A 12,424-nucleotide genomic window follows, 5' to 3' on the forward strand; every position below is an offset into this window, starting at 1 on the left:
TGTTCTGGTTATGTCTTAAGGTTAAGTCTTTGTGTTAAGTCTTAAGGTTAAATCTTAAGTCCTAGGCTTTGAGTCTTAGGGTTAAGTCCTAAATTTAAGTCTTAGGGGTTATGTCTTAGGGATAAGTCTTAAGGTGAAGTCTTAGGATCAAGTCTTAAGGTGATGTCATTATGGTAACAAGTAGGGTTAAGTTTTAGGATTATTTCTTAGGGTTAAGTCTTAATGTTAAGTGTCAGGTTAAGTCTTAGAGTTATGTCTTATGGTTACCTCTTAATGTTATGTCTTAGGGTTAAGTTATAAGGTTAAGTCTAAGGTTTAAGTCCTAAGGTTGAGTGTTAAGTTTGAATATTAAAGTTAAGTCTTAAGGTTAAGACTTAGGGTTAAGTCTTACAGTTAAGTCTTTAGGGTTAAGTCTTAGGCTTAAGTCTTAGGGTAAAATCTTAAGGTTAAGTCTTAGGGTTATGTCTTAGGGATAAGTCTTAAGGTGAAGTCTTAGGATCAAGTCTTAAGGTGATGTCATTATGGTAACAAGTAGGGTTAAGTTTTAGGATTATTTCTTAGGGTTAAGTCTTAATGTTAAGTGTCAGGTTAAGTCTTAGAGTTATGTCTTATGGTTACCTCTTAATGTTATGTCTTAGGGTTAAGTTATAAGGTTAAGTCTAAGGTTTAAGTCCTAAGGTTGAGTGTTAAGTTTGAATATTAAAGTTAAGTCTTAAGGTTAAGACTTAGGGTTAAGTCTTACAGTTAAGTCTTTAGGGTTAAGTCTTAGGCTTAAGTCTTTAGAGTTAAGTCTTAGACTTAAATCTTAGGGTAAAATATTAAGGTTAAGTCTTAGGGTTATGTCTTAGGGATAAGTCTTAAGGTGAAGTCTTAGGATCAAGTCTTAAGGTGATGTCATTATGGTAACAAGTAGGGTTAAGTTTTAGGATTATTTCTTAGGGTTAAGTCTTAATGTTAAGTGTCAGGTTAAGTCTTAGAGTTATGTCTTATGGTTACCTCTTAATGTTATGTCTTAGGGTTAAGTTATAAGGTTAAGTCTAAGGTTTAAGTCCTAAGGTTGAGTGTTAAGTTTGAATATTAAAGTTAAGTCTTAAGGTTAAGACTTAGGGTTAAGTCTTACAGTTAAGTCTTTAGGGTTAAGTCTTAGGCTTAAGTCTTAGGGTAAAATCTTAAGGTTAAGTCTTAGTGTTAAGTCTTATATTTAAGTCTTAACGTCAAGTCTTAAGGTTTAGCCTTAAGGTTAAGTTTTAGGGTTAAGTCTTAGGCTTGATTTTTATGGATAAGTCTTAGGTTTAAGTCTCAGGGTTGAGTCCTAAGGTTAGAGTCATAGGGTTAAGTCTTAAAGTTAAGTCTTAAGGTTAATTCTTACGGTTATATCTTCGGTTTAAGTCTTAAGGTTAAATCTTAATCTTAAATATTAAGGTTACATCTTAGGGTTAGTTATTAAGTCTTAGGTTTAAGTCTCAGGGATAAGTCTTAAGTTTAAGTCTTAGGGTTAAGTCTTCAGGTTGATCCTTAAGGTTAAGCCTTAGCGTTAAGTCTTAGGGTTAAGTCTTACGGTGAAGTCTTAAGGATAAGTCTTATGATTAAAGTGTTGGGGTTAAGTCAAAATGGTAAATCTTAAGGTTAAGTCTTATGCCAAAGTCTCAGGTTTATGTGTTAGGGTTATGTCTTAAGGTTAAGTCTTGGGGATAAATCTTAGTGTTAATTCTTAGTGTCAAATCTTAAGTTTAAATCTTTTGGTTATGCTTACGTTTAAATCTTATGGTTGAGTCTTATGGTTATGTCTTAAGGTTAAGTTTTAGTGTTAAGTCTTAGGGTTAAGTCTTAAGGTTAGGTCTTAGATTTAAGTCTCACGGCTAAGTCTTAGGCTTACGACCCAGGGTTAAGTCGTTAGGTTCTGTCTTAAGGTTAAGTCTTAGGGTTAAGTCTTAAGGTTATGTTTTAAAAGCTGTAGTCTCAGGGTTAAGACTTAGGGATCAGTCCTAAGGGTTAAAGGGTTAAGTCTTAAGGTTAAGACTCAGGGTTATGTCTTAGGGTTAAGTCGTAGGTTTAAGTCTCAGGGTTAAGTCTTAGGGTTAAGACCTAAATTTAAGACTTAGGGTTAAGTCTTAAGGATAAGTCTTAAATTTAAGTCTTAGGGTTAAACCTTAAGGTTAAGTCGTACGGTTAAGTCTTAAATTTAAAGTGTTCTGGTTATGTCTTAAGGTTAAGTCTTTGTGTTAAGTCTTAAGGTTAAATCTTAAGTCCTAGGCTTTGAGTCTTAGGGTTAAGTCTTAAGTTTAAGTCTTTGGGATACGTCTTAGGGTTAAGTGTCAGGGTTAAGAGTTATGTTTAATTCTCAAGTTTAAATCTTAGGGTTAAGTCTTAAAGTTCAGTCTTAAATTTAAGTCTCAGTGTTGTCTTCGGTTAGGTTATAGTGTTAAGTCTTAGGGTTACGTCCTAAGGTTCAGTCTTATATTAAATTCTCAGGGTTAAATCTTAGGGATAAGTCTTAAGGTTAAGCCTCAGTATTATGTCTTAAGATTCAGTCTTAAATTTAAGTCTTAATAATAAGGCTTAAGGTTAAGTCTTGGGGATAAGTCTTAGGGTTAAGTCTTAAAGTTAAATCTTAGGGTTAAGTCTTAAGGTTAAGTCTCAGGGTTAAGTCTTAGTATGAAGTCTTAGGGTTAAGTCTTATGGTTAAGTCCTAAATTTAAGTCTTAGGGGTTATGTCTTAGGGATAAGTCTTAAGGTGAAGTCTTAGGATCAAGTCTTAAGGTGATGTCATTATGGTAACAAGTAGGGTTAAGTTTTAGGATTATTTCTTAGGGTTAAGTCTTAATGTTAAGTGTCAGGTTAAGTCTTAGAGTTATGTCTTATGGTTACCTCTTAATGTTATGTCTTAGGGTTAAGTTATAAGGTTAAGTCTAAGGTTTAAGTCCTAAGGTTGAGTGTTAAGTTTGAATATTAAAGTTAAGTCTTAAGGTTAAGACTTAGGGTTAAGTCTTACAGTTAAGTCTTTAGGGTTAAGTCTTAGGCTTAAGTCTTAGGGTAAAATCTTAAGGTTAAGTCTTAGTGTTAAGTCTTATATTTAAGTCTTAACGTCAAGTCTTAAGGTTTAGCCTTAAGGTTAAGTTTTAGGGTTAAGTCTTAGGCTTGATTTTTATGGATAAGTCTTAGGTTTAAGTCTCAGGGTTGAGTCCTAAGGTTAGAGTCATAGGGTTAAGTCTTAAAGTTAAGTCTTAAGGTTAATTCTTACGGTTATATCTTCGGTTTAAGTCTTAAGGTTAAATCTTAATCTTAAATATTAAGGTTACATCTTAGGGTTAGGTATTAAGTCTTAGGTTTAAGTCTCAGGGTTAAGTCTTAGGGATAAGTCTTAAGTTTAAGTCTTAGGGTTAAGTCTTCAGGTTGATCCTTAAGGTTAAGCCTTAGCGTTAAGTCTTAGGGTTAAGTCTTACGGTGAAGTCTTAAGGATAAGTCTTATGATTAAGTGTTGGGGTTAAGTCAAAATGGTAAATCTTAAGGTTAAGTCTTATGCCAAAGTCTCAGGTTTATGTGTTAGGGTTATGTCTTAAGGTTAAGTCTTGGGGATAAATCTTAGTGTTAATTCTTAGTGTCAAATCTTAAGTTTAAATCTTTTGGTTATGCTTACGTTTAAATCTTATGGTTGAGTCTTATGGTTATGTCTTAAGGTTAAGTTTTAGTGTTAAGTCTTAGGGTTAAGTCTTAAGGTTAGGTCTTAGATTTAAGTCTCACGGCTAAGTCTTAGGCTTAAGACCCAGGGTTAAGTCGTTAGGTTCTGTCTTAAGGTTAAGTCCTAGGGTTAAGTCTTAAGGTTATGTTTTAAAAGCTGTAGTCTCAGGGTTAAGACTTAGGGATCAGTCCTAAGGGTTAAAGGGTTAAGTCTTAAGGTTAAGACTCAGGGTTATGTCTTAGGGTTAAGTCGTAGGTTTAAGTCTCAGGGTTAAGTCTTAGGGTTAAGACCTAAATTTAAGACTTAGGGTTAAGTCTTAAGGATAAGTCTTAAATTTAAGTCTTAGGGTTAAACCTTAAGGTTAAGTCGTACGGTTAAGTCTTAAATTTAAAGTGTTCTGGTTATGTCTTAAGGTTAAGTCTTTGTGTTAAGTCTTAAGGTTAAATCTTAAGTCCTAGGCTTTGAGTCTTAGGGTTAAGTCTTAAGTTTAAGTCTTTGGGATACGTCTTAGGGTTAAGTGTCAGGGTTAAGAGTTATGTTTAATTCTCAAGTTTAAATCTTAGGGTTAAGTCTTAAAGTTCAGTCTTAAATTTAAGTCTCAGTGTTGTCTTCGGTTAGGTTATAGTGTTAAGTCTTAGGGTTACGTCCTAAGGTTCAGTCTTATATTAAATTGTCAGGGTTAAATCTTAGGGATAAGTCTTAAGGTTAAGCCTCAGTATTATGTCTTAAGATTCAGTCTTAAATTTAAGTCTTAATAATAAGGCTTAAGGTTAAGTCTTGGGGATAAGTCTTAGGGTTAAGTCTTAAAGTTAAATCTTAGGGTTAAGTCTTAAGGTTAAGTCTCAGGGTTAAGTCTTAGTATGAAGTCTTAGGGTTAAGTCTTATGGTTAAGTCCTAAATTTAAGTCTTAGGGGTTATGTCTTAGGGATAAGTCTTAAGGTGAAGTCTTAGGATCAAGTCTTAAGGTGATGTCATTATGGTAACAAGTAGGGTTAAGTTTTAGGATTATTTCTTAGGGTTAAGTCTTAATGTTAAGTGTCAGGTTAAGTCTTAGAGTTATGTCTTATGGTTACCTCTTAATGTTATGTCTTAGGGTTAAGTTATAAGGTTAAGTCTAAGGTTTAAGTCCTAAGGTTGAGTGTTAAGTTTGAATATTAAAGTTAAGTCTTAAGGTTAAGACTTAGGGTTAAGTCTTACAGTTAAGTCTTTAGGGTTAAGTCTTAGGCTTAAGTCTTAGGGTAAAATCTTAAGGTTAAGTCTTAGTGTTAAGTCTTATATTTAAGTCTTAACGTCAAGTCTTAAGGTTTAGCCTTAAGGTTAAGTTTTAGGGTTAAGTCTTAGGCTTGATTTTTATGGATAAGTCTTAGGTTTAAGTCTCAGGGTTGAGTCCTAAGGTTAGAGTCATAGGGTTAAGTCTTAAAGTTAAGTCTTAAGGTTAATTCTTACGGTTATATCTTCGGTTTAAGTCTTAAGGTTAAATCTTAATCTTAAATATTAAGGTTACATCTTAGGGTTAGGTATTAAGTCTTAGGTTTAAGTCTCAGGGTTAAGTCTTAGGGATAAGTCTTAAGTTTAAGTCTTAGGGTTAAGTCTTCAGGTTGATCCTTAAGGTTAAGCCTTAGCGTTAAGTCTTAGGGTTAAGTCTTATGGTGAAGTCTTAAGGATAAGTCTTATGATTAAGTGTTGGGGTTAAGTCAAAATGGTAAATCTTAAGGTTAAGTCTTATGCCAAAGTCTCAGGTTTATGTGTTAGGGTTATGTCTTAAGGTTAAGTCTTGGGGATAAATCTTAGTGTTAATTCTTAGTGTCAAATCTTAAGTTTAAATCTTTTGGTTATGCTTACGTTTAGATCTTATGGTTGAGTCTTATGGTTATGTCTTAAGGTTAAGTTTTAGTGTTAAGTCTTAGGGTTAAGTCTTAAGGTTAGGTCTTAGATTTAAGTCTCACGGCTAAGTCTTAGGCTTAAGACCCAGGGTTAAGTCGTTAGGTTCTGTCTTAAGGTTAAGTCTTAGGGTTAAGTCTTAAGGTTATGTTTTAAAAGCTGTAGTCTCAGGGTTAAGACTTAGGGATCAGTCCTAAGGGTTAAAGGGTTAAGTCTTAAGGTTAAGACTCAGGGTTATGTCTTAGGGTTAAGTCGTAGGTTTAAGTCTCAGGGTTAAGTCTTAGGGTTACCTCTTAAGGTTAAGACCTAAATTTAAGACTTAGGGTTAAGTCTTAAGGATAAGTCTTAAATTTAAGTCTTAGGGTTAAACCTTAAGGTTAAGTCGTACGGTTAAGTCTTAAATTTAAAGTGTTCTGGTTATGTCTTAAGGTTAAGTCTTTGTGTTAAGTCTTAAGGTTAAATCTTAAGTCCTAGGCTTTGAGTCTTAGGGTTAAGTCTTAAGTTTAAGTCTTTGGGATACGTCTTAGGGTTAAGTGTCAGGGTTAAGAGTTATGTTTAATACTCAAGTTTAAATCTTAGGGTTAAGTCTTAAAGTTCAGTCTTAAATTTAAGTCTCAGTGTTGTCTTCGGTTAGGTTATAGTGTTAAGTCTTAGGGTTACGTCCTAAGGTTCAGTCTTATATTAAATTCTCAGGGTTAAATCTTAGGGATAAGTCTTAAGGTTAAGCCTCAGTATTATGTCTTAAGATTCAGTCTTAAATTTAAGTCTTAATAATAAGGCTTAAGGTTAAGTCTTGGGGATAAGTCTTAGGGTTAAGTCTTAAAGTTAAATCTTAGGGTTAAGTCTTAAGGTTAAGTCTCAGGGTTAAGTCTTAGTATGAAGTCTTAGGGTTAAGTCTTATGGTTAAGTCCTAAATTTAAGTCTTAGGGGTTATGTCTTAGGGATAAGTCTTAAGGTGAAGTCTTAGGATCAAGTCTTAAGGTGATGTCATTATGGGAACAAGTAGGGTTAAGTTTTAGGATTATTTCTTAGGGTTAAGTCTTAATGTTAAGTGTCAGGTTAAGTCTTAGAGTTATGTCTTATGGTTACCTCTTAATGTTATGTCTTAGGGTTAAGTTATAAGGTTAAGTCTAAGGTTTAAGTCCTAAGGTTGAGTGTTAAGTTTGAATATTAAAGTTAAGTCTTAAGGTTAAAACTTAGGGTTAAGTCTTACAGTTAAGTCTTTAGGGTTAAGTCTTAGGCTTAAGTCTTAGGGTAAAATCTTAAGGTTAAGTCTTAGGGTTATGTCTTAGGGCTAAGTCTTAAGGTGAAGTCTTAGGATCAAGTCTTAAGGTGATGTCATTATGGTAACAAGTAGGGTTAAGTTTTAGGATTATTTCTTAGGGTTAAGTCTTAATGTTAAGTGTCAGGTTAAGTCTTAGAGTTATGTCTTATGGTTACCTCTTAATGTTATGTCTTAGGGTTAAGTTATAAGGTTAAGTCTAAGGTTTAAGTCCTAAGGTTGAGTGTTAAGTTTGAATATTAAAGTTAAGTCTTAAGGTTAAGACTTAGGGTTAAGTCTTACAGTTAAGTCTTTAGGGTTAAGTCTTAGGCTTAAGTCTTTAGAGTTAAGTCTTAGACTTAAATCTTAGGGTAAAATATTAAGGTTAAGTCTTAGGGTTATGTCTTAGGGATAAGTCTTAAGGTGAAGTCTTAGGATCAAGTCTTAAGGTGATGTCATTATGGTAACAAGTAGGGTTAAGTTTTAGGATTATTTCTTAGGGTTAAGTCTTAATGTTAAGTGTCAGGTTAAGTCTTAGAGTTATGTCTTATGGTTACCTCTTAATGTTATGTCTTAGGGTTAAGTTATAAGGTTAAGTCTAAGGTTTAAGTCCTAAGGTTGAGTGTTAAGTTTGAATATTAAAGTTAAGTCTTAAGGTTAAGACTTAGGGTTAAGTCTTACAGTTAAGTCTTTAGGGTTAAGTCTTAGGCTTAAGTCTTAGGGTAAAATCTTAAGGTTAAGTCTTAGTGTTAAGTCTTATATTTAAGTCTTAACGTCAAGTCTTAAGGTTTAGCCTTAAGGTTAAGTTTTAGGGTTAAGTCTTAGGCTTGATTTTTATGGATAAGTCTTAGGTTTAAGTCTCAGGGTTGAGTCCTAAGGTTAGAGTCATAGGGTTAAGTCTTAAAGTTAAGTCTTAAGGTTAATTCTTACGGTTATATCTTCGGTTTAAGTCTTAAGGTTAAATCTTAATCTTAAATATTAAGGTTACATCTTAGGGTTAGTTATTAAGTCTTAGGTTTAAGTCTCAGGGATAAGTCTTAAGTTTAAGTCTTAGGGTTAAGTCTTCAGGTTGATCCTTAAGGTTAAGCCTTAGCGTTAAGTCTTAGGGTTAAGTCTTACGGTGAAGTCTTAAGGATAAGTCTTATGATTAAAGTGTTGGGGTTAAGTCAAAATGGTAAATCTTAAGGTTAAGTCTTATGCCAAAGTCTCAGGTTTATGTGTTAGGGTTATGTCTTAAGGTTAAGTCTTGGGGATAAATCTTAGTGTTAATTCTTAGTGTCAAATCTTAAGTTTAAATCTTTTGGTTATGCTTACGTTTAAATCTTATGGTTGAGTCTTATGGTTATGTCTTAAGGTTAAGTTTTAGTGTTAAGTCTTAGGGTTAAGTCTTAAGGTTAGGTCTTAGATTTAAGTCTCACGGCTAAGTCTTAGGCTTAAGACCCAGGGTTAAGTCGTTAGGTTCTGTCTTAAGGTTAAGTCTTAGGGTTAAGTCTTAAGGTTATGTTTTAAAAGCTGTAGTCTCAGGGTTAAGACTTAGGGATCAGTCCTAAGGGTTAAAGGGTTAAGTCTTAAGGTTAAGACTCAGGGTTATGTCTTAGGGTTAAGTCGTAGGTTTAAGTCTCAGGGTTAAGTCTTAGGGTTAAGACCTAAATTTAAGACTTAGGGTTAAGTCTTAAGGATAAGTCTTAAATTTAAGTCTTAGGGTTAAACCTTAAGGTTAAGTCGTACGGTTAAGTCTTAAATTTAAAGTGTTCTGGTTATGTCTTAAGGTTAAGTCTTTGTGTTAAGTCTTAAGGTTAAATCTTAAGTCCTAGGCTTTGAGTCTTAGGGTTAAGTCTTAAGTTTAAGTCTTTGGGATACGTCTTAGGGTTAAGTGTCAGGGTTAAGAGTTATGTTTAATTCTCAAGTTTAAATCTTAGGGTTAAGTCTTAAAGTTCAGTCTTAAATTTAAGTCTCAGTGTTGTCTTCGGTTAGGTTATAGTGTTAAGTCTTAGGGTTACGTCCTAAGGTTCAGTCTTATATTAAATTCTCAGGGTTAAATCTTAGGGATAAGTCTTAAGGTTAAGCCTCAGTATTATGTCTTAAGATTCAGTCTTAAATTTAAGTCTTAATAATAAGGCTTAAGGTTAAGTCTTGGGGATAAGTCTTAGGGTTAAGTCTTAAAGTTAAATCTTAGGGTTAAGTCTTAAGGTTAAGTCTCAGGGTTAAGTCTTAGTATGAAGTCTTAGGGTTAAGTCTTATGGTTAAGTCCTAAATTTAAGTCTTAGGGGTTATGTCTTAGGGATAAGTCTTAAGGTGAAGTCTTAGGATCAAGTCTTAAGGTGATGTCATTATGGGAACAAGTAGGGTTAAGTTTTAGGATTATTTCTTAGGGTTAAGTCTTAATGTTAAGTGTCAGGTTAAGTCTTAGAGTTATGTCTTATGGTTACCTCTTAATGTTATGTCTTAGGGTTAAGTTATAAGGTTAAGTCTAAGGTTTAAGTCCTAAGGTTGAGTGTTAAGTTTGAATATTAAAGTTAAGTCTTAAGGTTAAGACTTAGGGTTAAGTCTTACAGTTAAGTCTTTAGGGTTAAGTCTTAGGCTTAAGTCTTTAGAGTTAAGTCTTAGACTTAAATCTTAGGGTAAAATATTAAGGTTAAGTCTTAGGGTTATGTCTTAGGGATAAGTCTTAAGGTGAAGTCTTAGGATCAAGTCTTAAGGTGATGTCATTATGGTAACAAGTAGGGTTAAGTTTTAGGATTATTTCTTAGGGTTAAGTCTTAATGTTAAGTGTCAGGTTAAGTCTTAGAGTTATGTCTTATGGTTACCTCTTAATGTTATGTCTTAGGGTTAAGTTATAAGGTTAAGTCTAAGGTTTAAGTCCTAAGGTTGAGTGTTAAGTTTGAATATTAAAGTTAAGTCTTAAGGTTAAGACTTAGGGTTAAGTCTTACAGTTAAGTCTTTAGGGTTAAGTCTTAGGCTTAAGTCTTAGGGTAAAATCTTAAGGTTAAGTCTTAGTGTTAAGTCTTATATTTAAGTCTTAACGTCAAGTCTTAAGGTTTAGCCTTAAGGTTAAGTTTTAGGGTTAAGTCTTAGGCTTGATTTTTATGGATAAGTCTTAGGTTTAAGTCTCAGGGTTGAGTCCTAAGGTTAGAGTCATAGGGCTAAGTCTTAAAGTTAAGTCTTAAGGTTAATTCTTACGGTTATATCTTCGGTTTAAGTCTTAAGGTTAAATCTTAATCTTAAATATTAAGGTTACATCTTAGGGTTAGGTATTAAGTCTTAGGTTTAAGTCTCAGGGTTAAGTCTTAGGGATAAGTCTTAAGTTTAAGTCTTAGGGTTAAGTCTTCAGGTTGATCCTTAAGGTTAAGCCTTAGCGTTAAGTCTTAGGGTTAAGTCTTACGGTGAAGTCTTAAGGATAAGTCTTATGATTAAGTGTTGGGGTTAAGTCAAAATGGTAAATCTTAAGGTTAAGTCTTATGCCAAAGTCTCAGGTTTATGTGTTAGGGTTATGTCTTAAGGTTAAGTCTTGGGGATAAATCTTAGTGTTAATTCTTAGTGTCAAATCTTAAGTTTAAATCTTTTGGTTATGCTTACGTTTAAATCTTATGGTTGAGTCTTATGGTTATGTCTTAAGGTTAAGTTTTAGTGTTAAGTCTTAGGGTTAAGTCTTAAGGTTAGGTCTTAGATTTAAGTCTCACGGCTAAGTCTTAGGCTTAAGACCCAGGGTTAAGTCGTTAGGTTCTGTCTTAAGGTTAAGTCCTAGGGTTAAGTCTTAAGGTTATGTTTTAAAAGCTGTAGTCTCAGGGTTAAGACTTAGGGATCAGTCCTAAGGGTTAAAGGGTTAAGTCTTAAGGTTAAGACTCAGGGTTATGTCTTAGGGTTAAGTCGTAGGTTTAAGTCTCAGGGTTAAGTCTTAGGGTTAAGACCTAAATTTAAGACTTAGGGTTAAGTCTTAAGGATAAGTCTTAAATTTAAGTCTTAGGGTTAAACCTTAAGGTTAAGTCGTACGGTTAAGTCTTAAATTTAAAGTGTTCTGGTTATGTCTTAAGGTTAAGTCTTTGTGTTAAGTCTTAAGGTTAAATCTTAAGTCCTAGGCTTTGAGTCTTAGGGTTAAGTCTTAAGTTTAAGTCTTTGGGATACGTCTTAGGGTTAAGTGTCAGGGTTAAGAGTTATGTTTAATTCTCAAGTTTAAATCTTAGGGTTAAGTCTTAAAGTTCAGTCTTAAATTTAAGTCTCAGTGTTGTCTTCGGTTAGGTTATAGTGTTAAGTCTTAGGGTTACGTCCTAAGGTTCAGTCTTATATTAAATTCTCAGGGTTAAATCTTAGGGATAAGTCTTAAGGTTAAGCCTCAGTATTATGTCTTAAGATTCAGTCTTAAATTTAAGTCTTAATAATAAGGCTTAAGGTTAAGTCTTGGGGATAAGTCTTAGGGTTAAGTCTTAAAGTTAAATCTTAGGGTTAAGTCTTAAGGTTAAGTCTCAGGGTTAAGTCTTAGTATGAAGTCTTAGGGTTAAGTCTTATGGTTAAGTCCTAAATTTAAGTCTTAGGGGTTATGTCTTAGGGATAAGTCTTAAGGTGAAGTCTTAGGATCAAGTCTTAAGGTGATGTCATTATGGTAACAAGTAGGGTTAAGTTTTAGGATTATTTCTTAGGGTTAAGTCTTAATGTTAAGTGTCAGGTTAAGTCTTAGAGTTATGTCTTATGGTTACCTCTTAATGTTATGTCTTAGGGTTAAGTTATAAGGTTAAGTCTAAGGTTTAAGTCCTAGGGTTGAGTGTTAAGTTTGAATATTAAAGTTAAGTCTTAAGGTTAAGACTTAGGGTTAAGTCTTACAGTTAAGTCTTTAGGGTTAAGTCTTAGGCTTAAGTCTTAGGGTAAAATCTTAAGGTTAAGTCTTAGTGTTAAGTCTTATATTTAAGTCTTAACGTCAAGTCTTAAGGTTTAGCCTTAAGGTTAAGTTTTAGGGTTAAGTCTTAGGCTTGATTTTTATGGATAAGTCTTAGGTTTAAGTCTCAGGGTTGAGTCCTAAGGTTAGAGTCATAGGGTTAAGTCTTAAAGTTAAGTCTTAAGGTTAATTCTTACGGTTATATCTTCGGTTTAAGTCTTAAGGTTAAATCTTAATCTTAAATATTAAGGTTACATCTTAGGGTTAGGTATTAAGTCTTAGGTTTAAGTCTCAGGGTTAAGTCTTAGGGATAAGTCTTAAGTTTAAGTCTTAGGGTTAAGTCTTCAGGTTGATCCTTAAGGTTAAGCCTTAGCGTTAAGTCTTAGGGTTAAGTCTTATGGTGAAGTCTTAAGGATAAGTCTTATGATTAAGTGTTGGGGTTAAGTCAAAATGGTAAATCTTAAGGTTAAGTCTTATGCCAAAGTCTCAGGTTTATGTGTTAGGGTTATGTCTTAAGGTTAAGTCTTGGGGATAAATCTTAGTGTTAATTCTTAGTGTCAAATCTTAAGTTTAAATCTTTTGGTTATGCTTACGTTTAGATCTTATGGTTGAGTCTTATGGTTATGTCTTAAGGTTAAGTTTTAGTGTTAAGTCTTAGGGTTAAGTCTTAAGGTTAGGTCTTAGATTTAAGTCTCACGGCTAAGTCTTAGGCTTAAGACCCAGGGTTAAGTCGTTA

The sequence above is a fragment of the Falco punctatus genome, assembly GCF_963210335.1.
Source record: "Falco punctatus genome assembly, chromosome: Z".
NCBI lineage: Eukaryota > Metazoa > Chordata > Aves > Falconiformes > Falconidae > Falco > Falco punctatus.